This window comes from Ailuropoda melanoleuca, chromosome 13, assembly GCF_002007445.2.
Source record: "Ailuropoda melanoleuca isolate Jingjing chromosome 13, ASM200744v2, whole genome shotgun sequence".
NCBI lineage: Eukaryota > Metazoa > Chordata > Mammalia > Carnivora > Ursidae > Ailuropoda > Ailuropoda melanoleuca.
Genome location: NC_048230.1, coordinates 42,248,886 through 42,276,428, shown reverse-complemented (window position 1 = coordinate 42,276,428; position 27,543 = coordinate 42,248,886). Strand labels below are relative to the sequence as shown.

At 54.7% G+C, this 27,543-nt stretch overlaps 1 protein-coding gene across 1 annotated transcript in view; it reads left to right on the top strand.

The window, feature by feature from the left end:
* The first annotated feature begins 3,161 nt into the window (after positions 1-3,161).
* DNAH17 (dynein axonemal heavy chain 17) overlaps positions 3,162-27,543 on the top strand; it is a 123,522-nt gene continuing 99,140 nt past the window's right edge. Inside the window, exons 1-4 of the mRNA XM_034641543.1 lie at positions 3,162-5,655; positions 14,281-14,418; positions 16,292-17,316; positions 18,764-18,803. The gene's annotated coding sequence lies outside the window, so the exon portion shown is untranslated. The remainder of the gene's footprint in view (positions 5,656-14,280; positions 14,419-16,291; positions 17,317-18,763; positions 18,804-27,543) is intronic.

Here is a 27,543-nt window from a genome sequence, read left to right as displayed (position 1 = left end):
AGCTTCTCCGGTCCAAGTGCTGGGGGCGCCGAGGGGAGAAGAGAACCGCTGGACTCTCACTGTTTTTCCTCTTTCAGAGCTCCTTCTTGTCGGGCTTTAAAGTGCAAAGTCGGCATTTTCCCTTGAGCTAGATACCCAGTAACCAAAACTGTGAGGCGGGCGGTCCCAGCTGAGGTTCGGGACGGCCTGTTTCTCCGTGGTTCTTCCTCCGCCTCCGCCGAGCTGCGGTCCTCGTTTTAGAGGAAGGAGCAGGTCTTACCTGATCACCTTAGGTCTTCAGCTTTTTCTGCCTCAACTCTGGCCCCGACCTGGACTACTGTCGCCCACTGGGGGCGGGGCACTAGCCGGGAGGGGGGCCTTCCTCTGCCCGGCAGGGGCAGGCGGAGCACGGGGGGTCAAGGCCGGCCCCCCGTCCTTCCCTCCCGGAGGGCCTGCGTGCGGGCTGGCCTCGCCCCTCCTAACTCACGGTGTGAACGGAGCCACGAAACGCAGCGTCCTCCTGCCGTTCTCTCAGGGACTCTCGGGGCCGCTCCCGCCACTCGTCCAGGCCGGGGCGAGCAGGGGCCGGCGGGCCATCCCGGCGCCCGCATGTCGCCCGGGACCGGGCAGTGCGCGCGCTGCCTCACGGAAGAAGGCCAAGAGCTGCCGGTCTTCTCGGGCGGCGGCCCCGGCTCCTCCGACTCCGTTAGGGCAGGCGGGCGTCTCTGGAAATGGCTTTTGTGAAAGGGCGTGATTGGGGGTGCTGGCGGGGGGACTTCTAGGGTCCCCTTCATACAGGTCCTCCCTCGAGTGGCTTCAGGCGTGTTCCTGCCGGAGCTCGTAAGGTGACAGGAGGAGATCTGGGCCCGCCGGGCCCCGCTGCCGCGGCCCTGCACTGGCTCTCACAGACCCTACGCGGAGAGGCGCCTGGAGCAGTATTAGTCTATTTATCAGAGGTGTAAATAATCCATGTATAGTTTTTCTCCTTTTAGATTATTTTGTATTTGTTTAAAAAAAGTTTTGTCAAAATATAAAATATAAAGAAATGACTGAAAGTTGTTGGCAGGGTTTTAAAAAAAATTATAATTATTATTCCAATTGTTTTTTGTTCGTTTGGTTTTTTTTGCATTGTAAACTAGCGCCAAGGAACTGCAGCAAATAAACTCCAGATCTTCCCAAAGCACCCCTGCTGCCTGTGGCCTCCTTTCCTCCTGGGATGGGGGGGCGGGGATCTCGGAGCGCGGTCCCACCGCTCCCTGCGGGGCCAGCAAGGGTATAAACTGGGAGCGGGGAAGAGGGTCTGTCTTCTGTTAAGGAGGGCGCAGCGAACGGCAGCTTCCTCGTCGCCCCGTGTGTGAAGAAGAAACGAGCAACAAACCTCCAGCTTGGAGCTAAGATTCCGCTGGTGGAATTTCAGAACCTCTGTCTCCAGATGAGCCTGCGGAGTGCCGAGGAGGGGTCGTCGCAGTGAGCTAGCCCTCGAAGGCAGGGAAGACGCCCTGAAACACAGACGGACGAGCCCGGGCCTGTCCCCGCGCCGGCGGGCCTTTCCCTGAAACAGCAGCCAGTTCCCATCCTTGCTGCTTGCTGGTTTGGGTCGCTTGACTGACGGTGTTTCTTCTGCAGGCCTTCCTGATTTCTGCAGCTATCCGGAGCATGTAGCATTTCGGAAACCTGTGTGCGATGGCTCTCTGCAAGAGGCATCTCGGAGAAACCAGCGTTCCTTCCCGTGCTCTCGGCCAGCACTGCCCTTTTCCATCGATTCCGGTTACTTGTTCACAGCCCAGCCCTTCCTCACCTTCCTCACTGGATTCCTGCAGTGCTTGTCGGGGGGCCATGTGTCTCCGCCTGACCGCCCCTCAGGCCCCCTTCTTTCCACATGGGAGCCCTCCCACCTGCCTGTTCCCTGCGATCTGGCCCAGGCATCCCACTCCCGGGGGGCTTCTTGATCCTCACCCCACGCTCCCTGCCAGCACCCCGGACTCCCCGTCACCATTCCCACTACACTGACTTTCTTTTCTGTTGGAAAGGAATACTCTTTGTTGTACAGCTTACCGAGTTTTAAAAAATCACACTGAGTTTTAATTTTGCAGTGGTTTGTCTCATCCCAGGCAGAGTCCGTGGGAGCCTTTCTCCATGCTGATGCACCAGTGCAGGGAAGGAGAAGGTGCTCGGTCCCACACACAGACTTGCAGGCTCAGAGAGCCGGGGGAACTTAGAGCCCTGCCTGAACGGGGCTTCTCCATCACTGGCTGGTCTTACCCAGGGCTGTCCATCCCCTAGGCCTTTATCTCCAAGGGCCCTGGCCTGCAGGACAGGGGGCATGGGCCAGAGAGCACAAGACAGGACCCAACACCCTTCCAGTACAGTGAAAACATCCCGATTCCAGCACCCAGTCCACTCCCTGATAACCCCCTGGCTGAGGCCACTGGGCCTGGAGTGTTCTGCTGGTCTCTCTCTGAAAAGCTGCCAGGACCTTGGCCACACTTGCTTCTGTTTTGTGGGATTCAGGGGAGGGCCTGAGTGAAGCCAACCCGCGGTCTCTGGGAGCTGTCTTCTGTTTCGCTCTTCATCATGGCTGCCAGGAAGCTCAGTCAGAGGCACGACTTCTGAGAATCCTGATTTATACTTGCCCTGCTTTGTACTGATATTTTTATGAGTAGATTTCATTTTTTAGAGCAGTTTGGGATTACAGTAATATCGAGGGGGAGGTACAGAGATTTCCCATTTGCCTCCTGCCCCCACATCTGCACAGCCTCCTCTGCTGTCAGTGTCCCTGCCAGAGGGTCCCTGTGTCGCAGGTGATGCGTCCACACTGATACAGCAGTGTGCGTTCCGGGCCACTTGGTGTCGTACACTCTGTGCGTCTAGACAGATGGGATCACATGGATCCATCATTACAGTGTCTCACAAAAGAGTTTCACAGCCCCGAACGTCCCTCTTGCTGCCTCTGTTTCTCCTTCCCTCCCTGCTGACCCCCTGCAGCCACTGACTTCCTGTTGTCCCCATAGCTCTGCCTTTCCCAGAACTGCACCCAGTTGGAATCATACAGTCTGTAGCCTGTACTTTCCCTTTTAATCACATTTTTGGTCCTTTATCCATTTTTTTTTTTTTTGTGAAAGAGAATGCGAGCACCAGGGAGTGGGGGGAAGGCAGAGGGAGAGGGAGACAGAGCCTCTTAAGCAGGCTCCACGCCCAGCACAGAGCCCAACATGGAGCTCGATCTCATGACCCTGAGATTGTGACCTGAGCCGAAATCAAGAGTCGGACGCTTTACCTACTGAGCCACCCAGGTGCGCCCCCTTTATCCCATTTTATTATTACCATAATATAATCTGAATTTATCAACTTGTTCATCTTTATTTTAAAGAGGAAATTTACGAATAAAATAGGGACAAAAATTTCAGAAAACTGCCAAGATGATCCGATACTGAGCCTACTACACACTAGCTTTTGCGTTTTTAGGAGTTGTGTGATCTTTGTGATTCTTTTAAAGAGGAGTGGAACAGCGTACTGTGGAGTACATGGCATTGGAGGGGTCCCGGACGATGTCTGGGGGCAAGACGTGGGATTGGCGGTCTGTAGGAACTCGTCAGCCTCTCATGAGGACAAGGGGGGGAGCCTGGGAACTTAGACCTGACCGTCCGGCTCTTCCCGTTGTGGGTTCTGCTTCCTGAGATGATCTGACAGGGCAGAACAATCCTCTCCCAAATCACCCTGAGAGCAATCGTCGCGATGTCAAATTCTGTCCCCTCTGCCTTCCTAGATTTTGAAGGAAACCGTGTGGTTGGGGCGAGGACGCTCTGAAAACCGATGGCCACCTGCCAGGAGAATGGCTTCTCTAGAATGGACGCTGTGCAGCTAGGGTGACAGCTTCCTCACTGTCATGAAAATGATGATATGATATGATTCTGCCCATGACAGGGCAGTGGCGCAGGGCTGGTGGCCCCGGGATCCCTGGGGAGCGTCTCCTTCAGTTGCATCTGCTGCTGCGGGGGCAGCATCCCCCTGCGGCTTGTGTCCTCACCTCACTGGAGGGGCTGGCTGCTGCTGTGCTTGGCAGGGCCAGTGGGACACGTACCCAAGACCCGCGTGCCTCCGCCGGGCTCGCCGGCTGTCTGCAGGCGGGGCCGTTGGAAACGAAACAAGGCCGCCCTGTGTCGATGGGGCCACAGGAGTGGAGCCCTGCTTTCATCAGACACACAGACCTAAGAGCATCACGGGACACGTTTGGGGGTTGGTGCCGCCAGCTCCGTCAGAACCGCCTCCTTTCTCTTCGCTGCCTGAGCTAGTCTGTGCTGGAGGCATGACAGAGCACCTGTCTGCAGACTTCTCATCTCCTTATTGCCTGGGGATCAGGCTGGAACCTCGTGTTTCCTGAATGGGACAGAGATACCGCTCCCCGCTGAGAACGCTGACCTTGATGCTGTCATGGCTGTAATTTCCTCACAGGGGGCAGAGGGAGGTCCGTGTCTGGCAGAAGCTTGTGTGTCTGCATCGCCCAAGAGCCTCCAGGAAAGCTGTTCTAATCATCGGTGAGCCAGGCCCCTCTCGAAGCTGACGCAAGCTACAGATCATCTCCCCGGAAAATTACACGGAAAGCCCTCAGTGCGAAGTCGGCGGAGTCCCACGGTCCCGAGCCCCTCTGCAGGCTCCGGGTTGAGTAGCCCGGGCTCAACCTGCCCACAAGTGACTCCTGGGGGCCTTCTGTGACGGGAGCCTAGGAAGCTCTGCATTTCAGGCCACGTCAAGTTCGCCTGCTCAGTCTGGGTCTGGTCCCTGTGGGATCCTCGTCTGCTTGGACCAGTGCAACAATCACCGCACACGGGGCAGCTTCAACCGCAGAAGCGTGTTCCTCACAGTTCTGAGGGCCGGGAAGTCCAGTTCGGGGTGAGGCCCTCCTGCCTTCTCACTGTGTCCTCACAGGAAGGGGGACGCACAGGGGGTGGGAGGAAGCAAGCTCCCTGGGGCCTCCTGCTTGTTTCTTGGGAGAACCCTGGCCAGTACAGTGGGCAGGAAGACCTCAGAAGCGACCCTGAGAAGAGGCATCACCGAAATGAGTCCTGATAAATGTGTAAGAGAAGAGCTGGGCCCGTACCTTCTTGCATCTGCTGGATTAACCTGGAGTGTTCTTCAGAGCTTCCAAGATGGCATTCCCTCTCCCCGGCAACTGTATGATGCCATGGCCTCGTGTCAGCCAAGTCCACTCACACCTGGAAGGCACTTGCCCATTCACAGCTGGTAGCATTATAGGGTAGTGCTGTGCCCCCGGGACGTGGACGCGAAGTTTCTGAGCTTTGCAGGCCACCTTCGGAGCGGTGTCGGTGCAGGAAAAGGATGGGCTCCGGTGGTCCGTCCTTAGCACAGGCCGAGCATCCTTGATGATGGCACCCCGGCCTGCCTTGAGGTGCACCCCAAACTGGGCGCTGTGCAGGCCCCACGGGGTGTCCCTGGAGACTGGAGGAGGCACCTCGATGAAACTCAGGTGCCCCGGAGAGCCTCTGGAAACCGCAGTTAGAGTGGTGTGCCGAGGAGGCTGGGTGACTTCTTGTTGACCCTGGGTTGAAACAGAAGTGAGCAGTTAGTGCACGTCACGCGCTATTTCTCAGAGGCAAACAGTCAGTTTCCGGGGAGCGGAGCCCAAACCGCAGATAAACAGCCTTCGTGCGTTCGTGGGTAAGTGCAGATCCTGGGCAAGCGGGGGTGTGCCTCCGTGCAAGTGTCCGTATTAGTTGGTACATGTGTTGTGTTAAACTGGTTAAACTTCTGGTGCTGATGACTTCACCTTTAGCTCGTGACTCAAGGGTCAGGACTGGAAATGTCCACAGACAGGAGAATATCCTATAAATAGTGTGTTAGAAAAAGTCCGTTTTCCACCTCCAGTGTGTCTCTCCTTTACCTTCCCATGGAACACTTCCCTCTGACACGTCCAGGTTCCCTGTACACACACCAGGCAATCCCCCCGTGTCACCAGCTGGGTGTCCTACAGTAACGCCGTCCTGACACTGTCTACCTGGATGCAGCGTCAGATCCCACGGGGCGAGAGCTCCGTCCCCCGAGACTGCCCCACACTTCAGAGGCAAGTGGGGCATCCCCAGCTAACCCGCAGCTTCTGTCTTGGCTGCATGCTGGAGTTTCCCATGATCCCCTCCCCGGGTTCGAGTTATCTGCTAGAGGGGCTCACAGAACTCAGGGCAACACTTAGGCTTGCCGGTTTATTAGAGGATATGCTAAAGGTCAGAGATGAAGAGCTAGCGGGAGAGAGACGTAGGGCGAGCTCCAGGGGCGTCTCTAGTACAGGGACTTCCATCATCGCGGAGTTGGGCTGTGTCACCCTCCCAGCACACATGGATGTAGGTGCTAACTTGGACGCTCCCTGAACCCCGTACTTCTGGGGTTTTATGGAGGCTTCCTCACGTAGGCACGATTGATCGTTGATCCCCTTCCAGCCCCTGTCCTCTCCCCGGAGGGCGGGAGGGGGCCGAAGGTCCCAAACCGCGGGTCACGGCTTGGTGTCCCTGGTGACCAGGCCCCATCCCAGACAAGGTTTAACTCTTACAGTTAGGTCTGATCCCTTTCAAGTTAATTTTTATGTGTGGTATGAGGTAAGAGCTAAGGTGAGCACCTCTGTCCTGTTCTTGATCTTAGGAGAAGAGCGTTCTGTTTTTCATCCTCAGGTGGGAGGGTAGCTGTGCAGTCTGTCTTCAGAGATGCCCTTTGTCAGGTTGGAGGTATTTATATATTTTCCTAGTTTGCCGAGAGTTTTAATCATGTACGAGTGTTGTGTTTTGTCAAATGGCTTTTTGACACAGATACAGTTGTCCATGTGACTTTTCTCTTTTAGTAAATTGGTATGGTGAGTCCATATAAATGAATAACATTTCTAGTGGTAAATCAACTTTGCGGCCCTGGGTAAAACCCACTTGGTCATTTTTTTTTTTAAGATTTTATGTATTTATTTATTTATTTATTTATTTATTTGACAGAGAAAGAGAGTGCAAGCAGGGGGAGCCACAGAGGGAGAGGGAGAAACAGACTCCCCGCTGAGCAGGGAGCCCAATATGGGGCTGGATCCCAGAACCCTGGAACCAAAGGCAGACGCTTAACCTACTGAACTATGCAGGTGCCCTGGTCATGGGTTTTTAAAAATATATTCAATTTGTTAATATTTTAAGCTTTTATTTTTTATTAGAGAGAGAGCATGAGCAGTGGCGGGGGGGGGGGGCAGAGGGAGAGTGAGAAGCAGACTCCCCACTGAGCACGGAGCCTGATGTGGGGTTCCATCCCAGGACCTGAGATCATGACCTGAGCCTAAGGCAGGTGCTTCACCGACTGAGCCCCCCAGGCGCCCTGTCAATTTGTTAATATTTTGTTAAGGATTGTTTGCATCTGCATTCATGAGGGATATGGTGATATGGTCATTGAGCCATCACAGCAGATTACCAGCTCTGTGACACGGGCATTCTGTCTCTCCAGGTCATCTCTGGGTTCCCAGCTCCTAGACAGTGCCTGACACAGGAAGAGCTCTCGGAGCACGTCTGTTGAATATGTGAATGCATGACAACAAACCGCAGGTTGCTGCCTGCCAGATGGGATCATGTGAATAGTTTATCAGCACCTGTTTTCTGTAAGCCAGGAGAACATGATTCAGATGTGTCAACACATCACAATAGCTGCTCTGACTCTTAAAGGGGATCAGACTTGTCAGGGGAGGCGCTCCGAAGTCGTAGGAGGGGGAAGAAGCAGAGGAAGGAGAACAAGGAGCCTGTTTCTGGGGGCGCCCCCCCCCCCCCCCACTGAACTCCCTTCCCTACGCTTGGCTCTAGGCAGCTGCAAATTCTCCCTTAAACACCTGGTGGATCCAGGTGCGATTGCATCATCTTTGCACACTGTCTAAACAAACTGAAGGCTGGGCAGCTTCCTCTCTGGTTGCAGAGGGACTGTAAAAGTCAGCTCCCATGCTAATACCATCATGATCGTAATCCCGCAGCCTTTGTTGGGTAAATACCACATGGATATCACTATGCTACGTGTAGGCCTTGCGTTTGTCATTTCTTATAAGAAACCGTGATTGTTGTCTATGGACTTCCTACTATTACAATAACTATATTATTTCTTGAGGTTAAGTAAGCCCACGACGCTCCTTGGCAGCAGACATTTGCATCGTCAGGACACTGGGGTGAGCTAAGTGGCCAGGGGGCTCCAGTCAGCACACGGTGTAGACAGGCTCTGCGTCCATTTCTCTGGTTGATGCCAGTCTTCCCCAGAGCGGCCAAACCCTGAGGCCATAGACTGTGATTCCAGCATCGGCCTTCTCTAACTCCCCAGAGTGAGCACCACATTCAAGGCTCCAGTTCCCATTGTCACCCTGCACTAGGCCTCCGACGACTTATGTTCCATGGTCCCACCTGACTGCCCTCTCTTTGCAGCTCCATCACTGCTCAGCCCACTGAGACAGCCATGAAAATATCCCCAGCGCTCTTGAAACTTTTCATTTCCAGACATTTCCAAACTTGGAGAAAAGTTGCAAGAACAGTACAGAGAATTCCCGTACACCTTTACCCATCTCCCAATATTTAAATATTTTTCTATATTTCATTTGTTTTTTTCCGTTCTTAGGTTTTAGATTTCTGATTATAGCCATTTCTTTTTCATATATCTCCAGGTGTTCGAGGGTATTAATTTAGTCTGGAGGGCTAACTTACAGCTTTCTTCTGCCTCATGGTTGTTTTGGGGGAGAGAATTTCCATCAACAGCAATGCTTTGTTTTAGATTTTGTTTTCCTCTTAGGGTAACTTTGTACAGAGTTTCTCTTAAATTTTTCTATTCCCAGATCTTTCAGTGGATGGGATTCCTAATTCAAGAGTGCCCTGATCTTTCAATGTTCCATGGATCCAATTCCAATGAGGGGGTGTTCCCACACATACAACACTAAGCAGTTCTCCCATAGCAGCAATTCAATTTAATTCAACCCAGTTCTGACGTTATCTACCCAAAGATAGCATCAGATTCCACAGGTTAAGGGTCCGGTCCTACAAGACTGTCCCCCACCCCCCACTTCAGATGCCAGTCGCAAGCACAGCTGACAGCCTGCAGATTGGCTACAGATTGGGGGTTCCAATGACCCCCTCCTAAGATTTGATGACTTTGCTAGAGCGGCTTATAGAACTCAGGGAAACACTTACTCACATTTACTGTTTTATTAAAGGCTATGATAAGGGATGCAGGTCAAGGGCCAGATGGAGAGAAACTTAAGGCGTGGTGTGGGGAAAGGATGCAGAGTGTCCACGCTCTCCCCAGGTATGCCACTCTCCCTGTCCCTGCACCTGCCACCAGCCTGGAAGCTCTCTGAACCCTGTCCTTTTGGGGTTTTACGGAGGCTTCATTACATCAGCATGCTTGATTAAACCTCTAGCCCCTCACCCCTCCTGGAGGTGAGGGGTGGGACTGAAAGTTCAAAGGTATTCGGACAAAGAACACTTTTCAGAGTCATACGTTGATCAAGGGCCCATGACAGACGGGCATCCCTTGGAATGCTGTTTGGGAGCACAGCCCTGCTCATATGTATCTGTGGTGGTTCTGGTGGGAGGCTGCTGTGGTGAGGGCTGCTCTTCCCGCTCGGCCTGTAGAGCTCTCCCAGTGCCCCCCACGGGCGACTTCTGGGTCCCTGGCACTGGGGCCAGAGCTCTCAGCCTCTCTTGCCTGAGCTCACCTCTGACACCACTCCTCGGGCGTCAGATATGATGATGGTCCCTCCACTTTAGACCACAGGGTTCACCGTATCATGTAGTGGCTCAAAATTTCTAACACACGGAACATTCGGGTCAGAAGGAGGGAAGATCCGGATACATTTAGAAAGCAGGGACTCCAGGGACACCTGGTTGGCTCAGTCAATTAAGTGTGTGCCTTTGGCTCGGGTGGTGATCTCAGGGTCCTGGGATCCAGCCCAGAGTAGGGCTTCCTGCTCAGTGGGGAGTCTGCTTCTCCCTTTCCCTCTCCCCCTGTGTGCTCACTCACGCTCTCAAATAAATAAATAAAATCTTTTAAAAAAAAGAATGTAACTTTTAAGAATTCGGGAGAGAATAGTCCTTTCTGAATTATGCGTTATAAAATCATCGTGTGTTGGCCATCGTGGATCAGAAAGAGGATCTATTGTACCAGAACACAGGAGCTGAAACAGGACATCACAGGAGAGAGCCAAGGGGCAAGTCATAGCCAACGAGACACATTCACTCTCTGGAAATGAGGACCTGGAACCTTGAGACTCTTTGCATTCTTGTGGCCAGAACAAGCAGGTGGGTGGGAAGGTGAGGGTGGGGACATGTGTGGGTAGGGGACGCTGGGGGTCAGGCTGGGGCCACACTGCACAGTCGACATGCCCTGAGCCCCTCTGGTGTCAGGTGTCGTGATGAGAACAGCCTCACACAAGGCAGTGAATGGGGTGGACGACCAAGTGAGGAATTACAGAGAAGGACCAGGGTGGTTACGTAACTTGCTGGGAACGTGGGAACTTCTCTGCCACCCACCGCCGTGGAAGCTCCAGGTGTGGGACACGCGGGTTTGTGGACCACCGTGGGCCTCCTGCCCGCCATGTGCTTCCTCCTTTGCCACACGCACATAGCACGGTCAGGAGGCCATGTTTTGAGAAGCGTTGTTCTAGAATTTCGGATGCTTGGCATGAAATGGTACGTGAAGAACTGTAGCGTTTAATCCCTACCTGTGGCACTGGCGACGGTCTCCTGCCCTGTGTGGGTTCATCTTGCCAGGTGTGGCTTGTCCTGATCCTTTCAAACAGCGGCTCTCTGCCTGATTGTCTGGTCTGCAGTGGGTTTCCCTGGGGGTGGGAAGAACGATGGATTCGTGCTTGCACCTTTATTAACTCCTTGTTCTGTCTTTATCCCGGTAGCTGGGCTCATGTATTCAGCATCTTTTCGTCTCGGAGTAAGTGTGAATTGACTGTTACTAGCACGCTGTGCGCAAACGTGCACTTCTATTTGCAGCCCTGCTGACAGGCCCATTCCTGCTTGGCAACGAGAAAACTAAATTTAACTCAGCTCAACCCGGCAAACAGTTCCCTTGGGCATTTTTCTCTACCACCGCCTGGTTTAAAGCTTCGTCTCTCTCTGGTAAACACCTGGCCCCTTCAGGTGTGAGCACCGCAGCCTGCATCTGGCCCATGCTCCTCTCCAAACCCCAGCAGCCGGCGGCAGGGGGAGGCTGTGGCAGCTCTCTGTCCCAACATGCACCTCTGCAGCCCACCTGGGGAGCCGGCCGGTCGGGTATCGCCTGGAGACGTCTGTGTCGGTGGTCGGCTGCGGATGGGGGCGGTGAAGGCTCCTCGTCCGAGTCTGATGTTGCATGGTGACATCTGGCCACGTCTCATGGTCTTCGGGTACCATCCCTCACTAGCCTTCCAGTTCGGGGATCCGTCCATACCTCTAGATGTGTGAGACAGACACGCTGCCCCGCCCCCCCTTCTCCTGGACAAGCCTTCGGTGGCCGAGTGGTGTAGCTAGCTAATCCTCCGGTCACTTCTGTGGCCTGTCTGGGTCCACAGGAACCTGAGGAATCCCAGTCCCACCTCAGCAGAGGACGGGGGTGGTGGGAGCTGGCTCGGCCAGTGAAGCCACCTGCCACGCTGTTCTTCACCCCAGTGCGGACACACCTGCAGCTTCTGAGTCTCAGCCAGTTTGGGGAGGAGATGCCTCTGCCAAAGCCCAGGGCTCCCCAGACTTCAGGGAGGATAATCTCAGGGCAAATGGGGGGCGTACTTCTTTACAACACGCCCCGACATACACACACAGTTCCCGCTGCTGCGCCTTGTCACCCTTGACCATCTCTGGATGGCGCTGACACGGGAGGGAAGGTGCTGACGCAGGAGGGAAAGCAAGTGGCTCAATGTCTCTGCCAGACCACGGAGACATTGCCGGAGTCGCTGCCGGGACCACGTGCCTTGTGGAATGTGCGTGTGCTTTTCTTTCCCACAGTTTCTGTCCTCCCCGGGAGCACAGGCGTCTGCATACCCTCGAGGGCACGTGTTCTGAAAGCTAAAGGAGAGACAGGGTGTCGTTGGGAAGCTTCTTGTCCCCGAGCCTTTTTCTTCCCTCCGTTCCTGTTCCGTGCTCGGTGAGGAGGCACCCTACGACCCTGTTGTCCTGCCCGGTCCCCTTCCGCCCCTGTTGCAGAAGAGCAGAGGTATGTGTTTCCTGCTTCACTGTCCCCAAATCACTTCCCTCCACAGTGAAGTGGGGACTTGGGGAGACTTGCAGGAGCTACTCTCAAAGCAGAGTCCTCGTGAAAGACCAGCCCAGGCAAAGCCCGACGGCAGAGATCCCGCGTCTATGGACTCGAGGTTCCCGATTCCTTAGCATAAAGCGTGGCCGCGTTCTGGGTAGAAAAGAACCCACTTTCGTCCTGAAGGCCCAGCCCGTCTGCTGTTTGCATTGTTCTCTCCTCTGTGGTTTCACCAACACCTGTGCTCTCCAGTCCGTGAAAACAACTCACACACACACACTCAAATCTGGAAAAGTCTCTGGGTCCCGCGACGAATTCCAGCACTGTCTAAACTCAAATCCTGTTCTCCTGTCCGCTTTATCCTTGTTTTGATGTCCAAGAGGACCCAGGGCACCTGCTTTTCATCACTGACCGCCTCTTCCGGGTGGAAAGGCCCGCGAGCTCCCTGTGGAGAGCGCACGTGGCTGGCGGGTATCCCTACCCTGAGTGTAGTCGCTTAGGTGCAGGAAGTTGGAGATTTCCTCTGCGTTTCGTGGTTTCTGTGAAAAAGCTGAGCACATTCAAAGCAAATGGACAGCTGCGCCCACTGTGATATCCCTTCACGTAACTCGAATTACCGAGTTCTTGAGGTGGTGTTTCCGTAAATTGCTTCCCGGAAGATGTCGGGGTGAAGACAAGAGCGTCAGGCACCCTCCACCCTCCCCCAGTAGGCAGACCAAGTACAAGGTGACGTGGGTCCTGGGAGCATACCATGTGTTTCCCAAAGCTGCCTCTCTTGGCAGGCAGGCAGGCATCCGACTTCCATGTGGAAGAGCCCTTCTGGCCTTCAGCAGCTTTAAAAGCCTTCTGATGGACAGTGAAGCAGGAAACACATACCTCTGCTCTTCAGCGTGTCCCTGACACAGACAGAGGTAGGGCGCCAGATCCTGAGGTCAGAGTCAAACGTTTGCGCATTTGTGCACGAGAGAGACAAACCCGGGGTAGGTGCGTTAGATGAGCTAGAACAGAGCACTGAGAGAGGACCCCAGAGACCAGCCCTCGCAAAACTAGGTCGCTGCCGGCGCCCGCAGATGCGGAGAAACACAGTGGGACAGCACACCCAGGCCGAAGAGAGTTGTGCTCTCGGGTGAGGCTTGAAGCTTCGTCAAGTCGTTTTAAAAATCGAGGTTCTTAAATATTGTTCAGTGATTTCAGAGTAGGAATCGGGCTCAGAAAATGCAAGTGAGATGCCCCAGCTGGACAGTGGTGGTTTGACACCCAGCTTGGGGTCTCATGGTTGGAACCACGGATGCCAGTAGAGGTAGCAGGATCTTAGAGGTATGCGGTTTATCTTATAAATGGGGAAACCGAGGCACCAAGTAGTGGGGCACCTCTCGCAAGGGCACTGCGCTAGGCTGGTTCCCTGGCGCCAGGCTGGGCTGGGTCTGTAGCATCTCCTCCCCCATGTCGGGGGGCTGTTGGAAGGAAGGGAAAAGTCACGGATTCCCTTTCTGATTGTCTTGTGTCTTGGGATCTCTTCTCAGGAGGCTGTTGAGAGATGGCCTTGTGTCCTATTGCAGGATCTACGGCCCACACGGAGGTCCCGGCAGAGCTGCCGGCCTCAGGTTTGCGGGGCCCGGGAGAGACTCCGCGGCCAGGTGCTACGGACTGACGGGAGACGCGCTCTAGATACAAACCTGTGACCGTGCGTGGCGGCCAAGAAGTGAGGAACTAGAAGTTCGGCTTCTTGTTCCTCAGGGCTGGAGTTCTGTCAGCAGGTGCATGTGGATAAATGCAAGTTTGAGGTGTGGGTGATGTTCTGGTATTCTGGCCACACCAAAACTTGGCCCTCGTTCCTAACACACTCTGTGTCCATCAGGGTCAAAACAGAGAAACAGAACCAGGAGCGCGCGTGCACGTGTGTGCGTGCACGTGTGTGTGCGTGTCGAGATCTGTTGCAGGTAGTGGGCTTATGTGGCCGTGGGGGCTGGCAAGGCACGTCTGAAGTGGTAGGAATGGCTGCTGGGAAGGGCACACTGGGCCTTCTGGGCCAGCAGCTTTGGCCAGTGCCATCTCTTCCTTCTTCAGGAAAACCTCAGCTCTGCTCTGAAGACACTCAGCTGATTGGATGAGGCCTGCCCAGACGTCCCAGCACAATCTCCCCACTCAAAGCCGGCGGATGGGGACTTTATCACAGCTACAAAATGCCTTCCCAGCAGCACCCAGGTTAGTGTTTGAGGGGATCACTGGGGACTGTGGCTGCCTCCTGCACACACAGAAGCCTGATTTTTTTTATAATAATTTTTATTATATTATGTTAGTAACCATAAGAAGCTTGACTTCTCCACAAATTCTGTCTCTGCGGAATGAGGTTTTGACAAACAGGGATTTGGACCCAGTCCCTAAACACTCCATTTGAACCCAGCATGGTAGGAGTTCGGGCTGGGAGCTCAGGAGGCCCCGTCCATCAGGTCATGGCCAGCAGTGAGCCAGGACAGGGAGAGGAACCCAAGCTGTTAAACCCATGGGAGTGTATGGCCTTGACTCTTGGGCACGGGGTTGGTCCCTTTCCAGTGGCCCTGTCTTTTCAGACTATAAGCCATAGAAAACTCACCCACGCTTCTTCAAGCCTAAGGGACTGGGATTTTTTTTTTCGTAGGACCAAAAGCACACAGGGCAGATGGGTCTCAGGACCCCTGGGACATTCCAGAATGCTATCAGGACTGTCTCCATTCTCCCTCCTGCTCTGTTCACCTTCTCCTCCGCTCTCCTCCTCTGGCAGGTCAAGCCCACAGCTGCTCAACCTCCCACGTTATAATTTCAGCCCCCCTGGAAGAGGGCTGCTCAGCCCTTTCTGAACCCCCGAGTTCAAGACTCAGTGTTGGCCAACCATCACCATGAAGCCGTGGGGGTGGGTGGGGTACAGATGGCCCATCCAAAAAGGCCAGGGGGTGATTATGGCCAGCAGACTGGGTGGCTGCCCTGCTCCCTTCCCGCTGGACAGTGTGGTGACTGTCCCATAACCCCCCAGGCAAGTGGACGTGTGGGTGGGAGGTGGGCCAGATGGTTACAGGCGTCAGCTCTCCTTCATTCCCCGGGCCTGCCTCCAGCCTCCTTTGTGGCTACGTGCTTTACCGGACCGGCAGCTCTGCACACAGCATTCTTCCCATCCTGGATTTTCCTTGATTTCAACTTGTATCTTAGAAATGTACTTTTCCCGGGTCCCAGGCCTTTAGCCCTCTGTCCTTTGCCAGCTTGGTGCTCCCCAAACTACCTGTGGCGAAGGACGTGGTTTGTTTTGGTTTGCTTTTAATTTCCAACCATCGTAGGACTAATACTTTTATAAAGTACAAGGAAAATAAATGGAAAAATGACCGTGCGTTCAGATGCCTTGCGAAGGTCGGCGTGTTAGCAGAGTTTGTGAACGCCAGCTCCCGGTCCTGGGCTCAGTGCGGGACCAGGACAGTCAGCTCTCAGCCTGTCACTGAGCATGGGCCCTGCATGCCAGACGATTAGCCCATCGGTCCTGTGAATATTCCCGAGCACTTACCAGGCACTGTTCAGCTGTGGGACTTTACTTTCAATGTAGAAAGACTAGCAATAAACAAACAGAATAAACGAGTAAATAAAGCAATGTGTTAGAGGGTGATGTGTCCCGTAGGAATGCCAAAGCAGAGCAGGGGCTGAGGGGGCTGAGCCGGCTGGGTTTGCCCCTGCGGTGGGGGGACTGCAGTTTGAAACAGGAGAGTCCAGATGAAAACGAAGGAAGTAAACCATGCATAGAAGGATGTGCATGGTCGGCCTTATCAGTTCGTACATTTGTGGATTTTGGTTTCGTTTGTTGGTTTGTTTTAGAGAGGGAGAAAGGAGGGGGAGGGGCAAAGGGACAGAGAGAGAATCCCAAGCAGACTCCACGCCCAGCATGAAGCCCGACTCGGGGCTTGATCTCATGACCCTGAGATCGTGACCTGAGCCGAAATCAAGAGTCAGACACTTCACTGACCGAGCCACCCAGGCGCTAACAGGGACATTCTTATTATCAGACAAGCAGGTGCTTGTTTTTGATTCTCAATGAGAATCGAGATCTGTGTTGACACAGGCAGGGACGTGTCTGGGGCAGGGGACATCAGAGGCCTGGGAAGTCTCTGCGTGGCCGGAGGAGGAGTGTGGGCAGGCCTGGAGGAAGAAAGCAGCAGAGGGACCAGGGGGAGGAGCAAACGACCACCGTGAAGGCAGATGCTCAGCCGCCAGTCCCCACCCCCACCACGCTCAATAGGAGGAAGGAGACCGGTCAACTCCGCGGGAGCTAGTGCAGAAGGAGACAGGTGAGTCCCAGAGACTTAACACAGTGTAGACAATCCTGGACGTCACCGGTCTTGTTGTGATTAGTGGGGCGTTAACAACAGTAATGTGCTCATTGGCATGGCTTCTCCTGGACTGAGTGTTCAACTGTGAAAGAAAAGAACAAAATTAAGGAATGGGCACAAAAGGCTCGACATAGAGATTTCATTGTCCTTTGTAGCGTTTGGGGTGAAGAACAGTTGCATGAGAACATGTGACTTATGGTTCCACTTGACGGTACATAAAGTGGAGACGGGTGGTGATGATGGGTAAGACCCGTTCCCGACCCAGGACTGTTCGAAGCCTCACAGATATTCACTCTTCACCCTCCCGGCCTTCCTCTGAGGGGGCTGCTGCTGTCATCCCCCGTTTCAGAGTGAGGTGTTGAGCGGCTGACTTTGCCAGGGTTGTTGCAAACCCTGGCGATGGGCTCCACATCTGGGCCCCCACCCCTCCGCCTCTCAGAAGCACTCTGCATCCCTCTCGGCAAGTTGGGGGAGGCCGTCCCGGGTGCGGGGGCAGAGCCCCAGCAGCCCAGGACCTCAGAGGACTGTTCCATCCATTCCCGGGGAAGCTCCAGCTCAACCTCTCAGAGGTGGCGTGTCCGGGACGGCACCAGCGCCCAGGCTAGGCTCCCTGCGCCTGCGGCACGAAGCTGAACCAGAGAGCCTCCTGCCAGTTTTCCCCTGGCAGCCTGAGACCAAACCATTAGGATGGAAGTCCCCCGCCCCCGAGATCTCTCAACTGAAGAAGGGAGCAGATGGATTCTCAGAACCATAGTAGGTGAGTCCCTGTCCTGTCCGAGGTTGGCCCCGCTCCCTGGCCGCCCCGTCTGCTCATGCAAGCTAATAGACCTGCAAATGAGAAAACCATGAGCTTCTCACTCAGAGCTCGCCGGGCGGGGAGCCGGCCACTGCCACTGCGTCTGGCACAGGGATGGGAGAGCTGACAGTGGAGTAGGGGGCCGTGGGCGCGGGGAAGCCGGCAGTGGACTAATTGGAAGCAGAACGTCCTTTGTGATTGGTTAGTGGGCATATCTGTGTCTTTATGGTTGGTCCTGGTTCGAAAGCAAGGGCAAGATGAGGGAAGCTGGTGGTCATGGACCACGTCCTGGCCGTTTGTTCTGGTCGCTGCAAGGGCGGTGTCAGGGTTCTGCTGCCATAGATGGTCTGGCTGTTGACCATGTCATATCCTCCACCTCCCCCGTGCTCGGTGGGAAAGCTGGTGCCCACAAATTCTGCAGCACCCTGGCGGGCAGCATGCCTAGGACCTGAGGGTCCGCTGTGCCGCTGGGGATGGACTCGCGGGCCTGGCTGCTTGGTGACTTTACACCCTGGTGTGGAGACAGAGTGCCATGTTGTGGTCATTTCCCAAGTAGCCATGGACAAGGCCTGTCCCAGTCCTCTCCAGGGGGACCAAGCTGAGCCCCCACACTTCTCTGGCCATTTCGCTCAGAAAATGGGGCTGGGAGTTCAGGGGAAGGGAATCCACTTGGTTTGCGTCGTTCTGGTAATCAGGTCAGTCTCCCTTGTGCTGCGCTGTAAGTAAAGGTAAGAAACGTCCTGCTGGGGTAGGCTGCTTGCTCACCCAGTGCCACAAATGGGTCTCATTTGATGGACAAGCCTCCATACCGTCCATGACCGTGATATCAAAAGTTTACGAATACGCCCAAGTGTCCTGTCGGGGGTGATTTTATGTGTCCATTAGGGCTCAGGGATGCCTGGGCAGCTGGTAAGCTATTTCTGGGCGGGGCTGTGAAGGTGTTTCCTGAAGAGATTAGCATTTGAATCCAGGAGAGCAGGTCTTCGGGCCACAGCCAGTGGGTGGGCAAGGGAACAAAATGGGGGAGGGAAGGCTAAGTCTCCTGCCTTTGGATGCGGGCGCTACTGGTTCTCAGGCCTTTGGTTTGGACCAAACCACACCCCCAGCTGTCCTGGGTGTCCAGCTGGCGGATGGCAGGCCATGGGGCTTCTCTGCCTCCATCATCAGGGAGCCAGCCCCTCATGAAATGTCTCCGTCTGGTGATCTCTGTGCATATCCTATTGGTTCTGTTTCTCGGGATGAATGTGCATCCCTAATTCCCGTCCTAAACCTATTCTTGAGTTTATCGAAATTCTTCATGGACTCTATTTTCAGCCAGTACTGCCTTTTGGGGTTAATAGGTCCCTTACCTCTATGGTCTGCTGAGTTAAAGGAGGTGTGGGGTTTTCTTTTCTTTTCTGTCTCCCAGGTTCTCTTCCCCACAAGGCCGGGATGAGGCTGGGGCCAAGGTCAGTATTCCAGAGTCTTCCTTTTGGCCCTGGTTCCATAGGACTTTGCACAGCACTGTTACTAACTCTGTCTTCACTTAAAGATTGTCATCAATTGTTTGCACACTCTTGCATTTTGTTAAAAAATTACACTAAAATGTCGTTTATCTTGATCACTGATTTTTGGGGCCTTCCTCAAATTTTGCACGCAGCATGCATACCTCCCCTCCCAATGTTCCAGCCTGGTACTCCGGGCTTGCTGGGATAGCCCAACATGCTTGAATCGACTTTCATGTTCCCGTGATGCCTTCCGCTTCTCTTTTTGATAATTAAGCATTCGTTCATTTCACAAGTGTTTCTTGAGTCATCTCTGTTCCAAGGATGTGCCAGGTGCTGGGGACTCAAGAGTGAGCAGAACACACGTGGCTTCTGTCCTCATGAGTTCGCAGTCCTCGTGGCAGAGCCTGTTCCTTTGCCAGGCCCCCCCCCCCGCACGGCAGCCCTCCCTCGCTTTCCTCTGTCCAGGTGGAGGGGTGTAGGGGGAGGGCTCCGGGAAAGGGTCCCTGGGCGGTGGCAGCACACGTGGTGTGGGGAGTGAGCCGAACTGCTGCCTTCCGGGCTCCTCCAGGACAGGTGTAGGCTCGGGGGTAGGGGGGTGGGGGGGTGGTCCTCCATCCAGGTGCGTCTGTGCGGCAAAACCAGCCTGCAGGACTCCTGGGTGGAGGGAGTGCAGACAGGAGAACAGACGGACTCTGACAGGAGCAGGCACATTCTCGCTCTTCTGTAAACAGGCTGAGCAGGGGAAACGCTTCCAACAGCCCCCAGGGCGGGACCTCACAAGAGGTGCCCCCCCGCCCCCCGCCGGCCGCATGTGTTGGGCAAACGACTGTGAATAGCGCAGCAATGAAAACCCACCTTCTGAAACCGAAGGTGTCTCCACTTGGCAAGGGCGGAGGTGTAGATGGCCTTGGCTCCGCTCTGCTCCTCCGGGGAGTAATTTCTGTCTGCCTTGGAGGGAGACCGCCAGCGGCGCGGGCCTGAGCTCACAGACGCCCGTTCTTTTCCTCACCGGGAGCCAGAACCGGGGGTGTCTTTCCACACAAGCTCCTAACGGTGTTGAAATCTCGGCCTGACCCGCGCCCCCGGCTCCTTCTCCATGGGGCACCCCCTCCCGTCCCACAGGGGCTGCTCGCAGCTGACCGCGCAGGTGCTGGGCTATGCGGTCTGGCTACTTTTCAGGGTTAGAAGTGCCTTATCTGGGGGGATTAAAAGGCCCAAAGATCTAAACTGTAATTTCGATTTCCCTCCCACGGAAGCCCTCCCCAGCCTGTCCCTCTTGCCCGTCTCTCCGCACCCCTGCTCTCAGCGCCTGCGCAGTCGCTGCTACTGCCGGAGTCAGACCTCCCAGCTAGGGTTTGTTTTCCACGTGTCCCGTCCGCTCTTGTTCCCACTTCTCTTTTCCTGCTTGCTTTTGGAGTAAGGTTCTCTTGTGACCCATTTTCTCTCCACAACTGCGTCACTGTTCCCTCAGAATTCATAGCCCCGCGGTGGCCATGCTTGGAGGTGGTCTGGGGGTGGCGGATAGGGGTAGAGCTGGTCACCAGGGTGGCCCCACGTTGGGGTCTGCATTCTTGGAAGAGGAGACCCCAGAGCTTTCCCTCTCTGCCTCCCTCTCTGTCTGCCGTGTGAGCGATCACAGAGGAGAAGACCCCTTCTCTGGGGGTGTCCAGCCTCTGGAACCGTGAGGAATAAATCTGCTGTTTAAGCGGCCCGGCCTGTGGCCCTTTGTTCAGCAGCCTGAGCTGAGTAGGACAGTGGCTGTTCCTCCGCTGTGTTTTCTAGCAGCCGCTCTAGCGTTCACTAGAACGGTATCAGCTACTTGGTTTGCACAGCTACCCCAGGGAGCACAGGCTGGCACAACGTCTGCAATTTACTTGAAAAGGCTCCAGTCTACTTGGGACGGCAGCACTCGCGTGTCAGAGTTGAAGCTGTAACCCCAGAGGTCGTTGCTGATTTGCTGTCCCACAGAGGGCACTTGGCCAGTTCCTATCTGCAAGGGTGTCGGAAAGAGTTGTTTTTCTTACTGTGGTAGTTGGAAGGCGCGTGGGTTGCTGTGATTTAGAGACGCCCCACCCTTGCGTGGTTCGGCTGGAAGAATCTACCTGCTCTTCCTCTTGCAGGGGGGCTGGGAGCTGCCCGGTTCACAGGGGGCCCAGCTGGTGTGGGGGTCACGGACGCTTCTGAGTCTGTGGTTCCTCGGCCCCCGGGGCCAGGGGACGCCTTAAAGGAAAGTGAGGAAGCTGGTTAATACCTTCCCTTTCCCCTTTCTCTAGGCCAGGGGTCAGCAGCACGGCCTCCAAATCCGCTGTTTTCCTAAGTAAAGTTCGTGGGGCACATAGCCACGCCCGTGCCGACGTGGTCTGTGGCTGCCTCAGAATTCCAGTGGCGGAGGCGAGCGGTCGTCACCAACCCCACCCGGTCCTCAGACTGTTGACCATCTGGTCCTGCAGACAAGGTGGCCAACCCCTCGGGCCACAAGCCCTCTGAAGTCCTGATGAGATAGGAGAGGCCCGTGCTCATGGGTTCGCATCTCAGAGAACTCAGTCTTCATGGACTCCTGACCAGACCGCAAGGAGTTCCTGGCACGGCTCAGTGTGACCGTGTTTTCCCCTCTCAGGAAACCATTTCACCAGGAGGCCCGTGAGTCACGGGCCGCACCCTAGAAAATAGGAGAGTCATCTCCTTCAGTGTCTGGGCAGAAGGACCAGACGGAGACCCACTGGAGGGCCTGGGCCCGGGCAGAGGCTCGTGGGGCTGCAGGAGGGACGCGGGGCCAGGTGCTCCAGCTAAGGGGGAGGAGAGGGAAGCTATGTTGGGTCAGGGAGCTGGACGAAGCCCAGAATCTCAGATTCATCAGTCTGGGACCCCAACGTCAGCTGAGGGGTGGGACGGACGTACCGAGGTCTTCACCACTCATTGGCGACAAGGGGCCTCACCTGCCCAGTCGCCATCTGTACCCGGGCCTGTAGGCACCTGCTTCACAGGGTGGTGGGATGCAGGGAAGCCCAGCTCCAGAGCGTCTCGAGTCAGCCCGCCCAGCGGTGGGGGTCCGTGCTGTTCTCCGGCAGGTGCTCCTTCCCAGAGAAGCTGGAGCTGGCTGCCCTGTGGGACCCAGGTCCTGCCCTCAGAGCCTCGGCCTCCCCCAGGGAGCTGGACCGGCCACTTGGGGAGGGGGCAGGGAACCTGCACACTCCCAGAGGCGCCGAGCCCCCAGGAGCCAAGCGAGCCACCATGGACCCCAGCTGGGGGAAACCGTGCTGCGATGAGGAGCCAGGTGGAAGCCAGGGTTTGTGTCTTGAATTTTGCTGGATGGAAGTGTCCTTTCCACAGCAGACCTTGGTGAGCTCTCTGAACACAGAGGTGTTTTTAATCACAGCAAAGGAATAAATGGAAGTTGTAACTCCCTTTTTCATCCCTGAGAGACTGAGGACCCTAAATGGAGCCGGGTGGTGGGGAGAGGGCTGGGAGGGGACTGGCCTTCAGCATCCCAGAGTGAAGAGTCAGAGAGGGCCTGCAGGTGAGCGGGCAAGCGGGGCGGTGTCTGGGGGAAGCTGGATTAGAGAGGAATAACGGTTTTGCCCTGCGAGGACAGGGCACTTTGGCTGGGGGCCCTGTGGGTGACTTCATGGGGTCAGAATCACGCCTGGACAGACTGGTACAAAGGGAGTGATCCACCCCAGTGACTGTCACCTGAGGGGGGAGAGGGCAGCCTGGGACCCACCCGAGCAGGGGGAGTAGGGGGAGCAGGGGAGGTGGAGGTAAGTCTCTGGGCTCCGTGCTGAGAGCGGGGGTCCTTGGGGGAGATGTCTCATCCAGGTCACCATTGACCCCACTGCGGGCAGGTCCATGTTTCACACAGTTTGCTTCATACCCGGACCTTTTTTTTTTCTATTGTGATATACACAGGACGAAATTTACCCTGAACCATTTAGTAGCATTTAGGGTATTCACAGTGCCGTGCAACCACCACCTTATCGAGTTCCAGAACTTTCCATCAGCTCACAAGGACACCCCCGTTATTGGTCCCTTCTCATCCCTCCTCCTCCTCCGCCCCACCCCTACCAACCGCCAGTCAGCCCTCTGTCTCTGGGGTTTGGCCCATTCTGGACATTTCATGTAAATGGATTCCTATGGTATGTGTTGTGGCTTTTTAAAAATATCTCATTTTAAAAGATTTCTCTTCCCAAGTAAAAACTGGGCAAAGGATCTAAACAGACACCTCGTCCAAGACGATATACAGATGATAAATAAGCCTGTGAAAAGGGACTCCAAGTCTGATAAGTCTCTACTGAGAGAGTTGCAAATTACAACAAGGAGCTACCACTGCACACCCATCAGAGGGGCTAAAGTCCCGAACGCCGACCACAGCCACTGCTGGCGCGGACGTGGAGAAACTCACCGCCGGGGGCACACAGAATGGCACAGCCACGTTGGGAGACGGTTGGGCGGTTTCTTACAAAACCAAACGCGCTCCTGCCACACGATCCAGCAGGTATCCACCCAAAGAGGCTGAAGCCTTATTTCCACACAAAAGTCTGCGCACGGATGTTTACAGCAGCTTTAATCATAATCCCTGAAACTCGGAAGCAACCAAGTTGTCCTTCAGGAGGTGAGGGTAAATAACTGTCCGTGCAGACAGTGGGATATTGTTGGCTGGTTAAGAGAGAGGGTTCTGCGAAGTCACCTGAAGACATGGAGGGATCTTAAATGTATGTCACTTAGCGAAAAAAGGCTAGTGTGACGGCTACGGAGACAGTTGGGGTTGGGGGATGTTCAGGGCGCTGAAAGCCTCTGTGTGAGGCCACAGTGGCAGATACCTGTCATCCAGACCCGCAGAGCGTGCGACACCAGGAGGTAACCGCGGACTTCAGTTATAAAGCAAATAACGAATCCATGTTGATGCATCAGCTTTAACACACATTCCTCAGGAATGCAAGGTGTCCCTCAGGAAACTGGGGGGTGCAGGGGAGTGCGGAGGGAGGGGAACTCTACTTTGCGCTCAGTTTTTCTGGAAACCTAAAACTGCTTTAAGAAATAGTCTATTGAGGGGCGCCTGGCGGCTTGGTCGGTTAAGCATCCTGCTCTTGGTTTCAGCTCAGGTGCTGATATTAGGGTCCTGAGATCGACCCGTGTCGAGCTCCACGCTCTGCGGGGAGCCTGCTTCTCCCTCTCCCTCCGCTTCAGAAAGTCTATTTAGGGGCCCCTGAGTAGTGCAGTCCATTAAACATCCGAGTCTTGGTTTCGGCTCAGGTCGTGATCTCAGGGTCCTGAGATCGAGCCCCACATCGGGCTCCGTCCATGCTCAGCGCAGTCTTAGAGTTTCTCTCTCCCTCTGCTCCTCCCCACCACACTTGCACTCTCTCTCCCTTTCAAATAAATAAATAAATCTTTAAAAACGTGGTCTATTTAAAAAAAAAAAAAGGTTCTCTTTTTGCCGTATATTAGAAGTTGATTTGTTTTCCCAGTGTTATTCAAAGACACCTATAACTGCCCTTCAAACTTGATACACTCTATCCAGAGTGTAGGACACTGCTACAATCTTACTTAGCCTGGGTAGGCCATTCATGGGTCCACGTGCTGTTTTTCTGTGTCTTTGAATAAGGACAGCGGATACTCCAGTGCCTGTTCCCGTCTCTTGATCGGCCTCCGGGGCAGGGCTGCCCCTGGTCAGTGGTGTGCACACGAGTCACCTGGGGTAAGACTGCAGGTTCTGACTGAGCCCCGTGGGGCTGGAGAGGCTTCCGTTCCACCACATCCCTAGGTGGTCTGCTCAGAGGACCACCCAGGACTGTAAACTAAAGCTTTGCAATTAAAATAGTCCCTTGAGGTGTAAACCAGCGCCATCTGGTGAATTGGAAAATCAGATTCTAAACGCGGCTCCACTCATTACAAAATGGGTGCTCCTGAGGAAGAATCTTTCTCCATTCCTGGAACGTTCTGGAGAAACGGCCAGCCCTGTCACTTCTGCAGTTGGCGGGGCACTGGTAAGAGTGTGAGGGTCACTGAATAGTCCCAGTGCCCCCGACTCTCCTGGGTCTAGTTCTGAAAGTCCCAGGTCCTGGGAAAACCTTGTTCCCAGGTGCACCCGGACAGTTGGCGCGTGTGTGCTAGTGACGTAGGAAAGACGTGAGGGTTCGAAGCCCATAGCCAAGAAAGAAGTCTTGAGATGTCTTCAGCGCAAAAAAGTGGTTTTATGAAAGCACAAGGACAGGACCCGTGGGCAGAAAGAGCTGCACTGGGGTCTTGAGGAGTGGCCCATTATATACTTTCAAGTTGGGAGGGGGGTTAGGGATAGTGTAAGTCTCTAAGGAATTTTGGATGCAAGGTTTGTAGGACCTGGAGGGGGCTAGCTATTGTTGGGGAAAGGTCATTCATTACCATCTAATAAAACCTGAGTCATGAGACCCTTCAGATGTATATCGGTGGGTCATATGTTTGGGGGACAATTGTCAATGTGTATCTTGGGCGGTTTAGAGATAAAGGACATTTCCAAAGGAATTTTTTTTTAAGATTTTATTTATTTATTCGACAGAGATAGAGACAGCCAGCGAGAGAGGGAACACAAGCAGGGGGAGTGGGAGAGGAAGAAGCAGGCTCATAGCGGAGGAGCCTGATGTGGGGCTCGATCCCATAACGCCGGGATCACGCCCTGAGCCGAAGGCAGGCGCTTAACCGCTGTGCCACCCAGGCGCCCCAGGAATTTTTTTTTTAAAGTAGACTTACAGGGTCCTGGGGTTCCGGCTGGCATTGCCTTTTGCCCTTAGCAAAGTATTAAAATCGCGGCAGCTGAGTCCCTAGAGGAAAGTCACTCTGCCTGTTTTAAGGACTTGTCAATGGGCTGTAGGTAGTCAGGAAATTTATTTTTCTTCTGCCTTTGTTTCCCACATCACTAGTGATGCAGTTTTTTTGGATTAGTGTTGTTGGCGATCCGGAGCCCACGAAGGAATTCTTGAGACGTCTTTGGTGCAAAAGGGGGTTTTATTAGAGCCAGAGGACAGGACCCATGGGCAGAGAGAGCTGCCCTCCTGGGATTGTGAGGAGCAAGGATTACAGACTTCGGGGTTGGGAGAAGTAAAGATAAAGGAAGTTCCAAAAGGACTTTGATCTGCTGAAGAACACTTGCAGGATCCCGGAGGCCCGGCCACCGTCAAGCTAAGGTTGATTTTCCCTCTGGTGCGGCATTACCATGAAGACCGTTGGGAGTTTCCTGGAAGAGCGTTAGACTCTGCTTGCCTCAAGTATTTGTCGTTAGACTCTGCCTGCCTCAAGTATTTGTCGGTGGGCCTCAGGTTATAAGGACATTTCATTTTATCCACATTTCCTTCTGCCTTTGTTTCCCACATGCTAGCAAAGAAGACAGAAAAGAGAAAAGACAGGGACTGCTGAGGTTCATTGTTCCCTATTTCTTGAGCAGCCTTCGGGGAGAGGCCAGGCTGAGGGAGCTGGCCTTGTGTGATAAATCCCGCTGGCTGCCCGGGGGTGATTGACGAGGGGAGTCTGGAAAGGCATCCTGCGGGAGCGCAGCCGCCTCCCCAAAGCCTCCCCATCAGCCTGGACCATCTTCCCCCTCCCCGGAGGAGTCTAGGGGAGGCATAGACCAGCCCTGTCATACTGGAACAAATGTCCTTGGGGTAGATTTGGAGACAGACAGGCGTGAGTCAAACCACAGGCAGGAAATTTCATTTCCAGACCTCCTTCAAAGGCCGCTTTCCTGACTCATTACATTCAAAGCACATTTAATTTTGCAAACAAAGCCGAGAAGCCCTTCCACCCGGAGGCCCAGCCCCCAGGGCCGTGTGTGTCCCCCTCCCCTGAAATTCAGAGTTGAACTTGAGCTCTCCCAGAGAGCAGTGGGATCGGAAAGCTGCTGGTGTTTTCAGGGGAAAAGCCCAGAGTCTTACAGCCTCCTGCCATGGCCCTGACCCCCAGGGGTGCCTCAGAGCACTGATTTTCACCTTGGAGATCCTTGGTTTCCAGTTTGAGGTATTATAAATTAAGCCATTGAAGAGGAGTTCAACTTTTTAAAAAAATTAGCCCAGAGAAAAGGGGTCTTTGCCCATTTAAGAAAGCAGTATTTGGTATTTCCAAGTCTCTGGTGGATGCTGAGCTGGGGGGACCGTGGGTCTCCGGAAGCCCAGCCTGCCCTTGAATTCCCCCGCCACCCAAGCATGGAGCGTGCCGACGTGACGACGGAAGAGCAGCCAGCATGGGAGGACCGGTCAGAAGCTGGGCGAAGACCTCGGGCCTGGCACCGGCCCCTCCTGGAGGAACCGCAGGGCACCTCCAAGGTCTGTCCCGTTAGGGAGACAGACAGTCGGCCGTAAACCAACTGCGAGGGCTTTGCAAAGGGTGAACGTGGCTGCAGGTGGGGTAGGGGCAGCGAGACTCAGCTCTCGGGGGCACTGACGCCTCGTGGGGCAGGAGGGATCTCCATTCAGACTCACGGGGCAGCTCTTAAAATCCGGACATTTGGCCTTGACCCCTGGGCGGCGGGGCCAGGCACCATTCTTTCCGGAAACTTCCCAGATGATTCCACAGTGCGGTCACTGGAGAACCACCAAGAGGGGTGACACCTGCTCCTCAAGTGACCCAGCAGCTCCTTGAAGGGAAGGTGGGCTGGGGGGGTCTCCTCCAGCGCAAACGACCGGAAAGAGGAAGCACAGGAGGGCTACTTTGAATGACGTGACTCAAAACAGAGGCC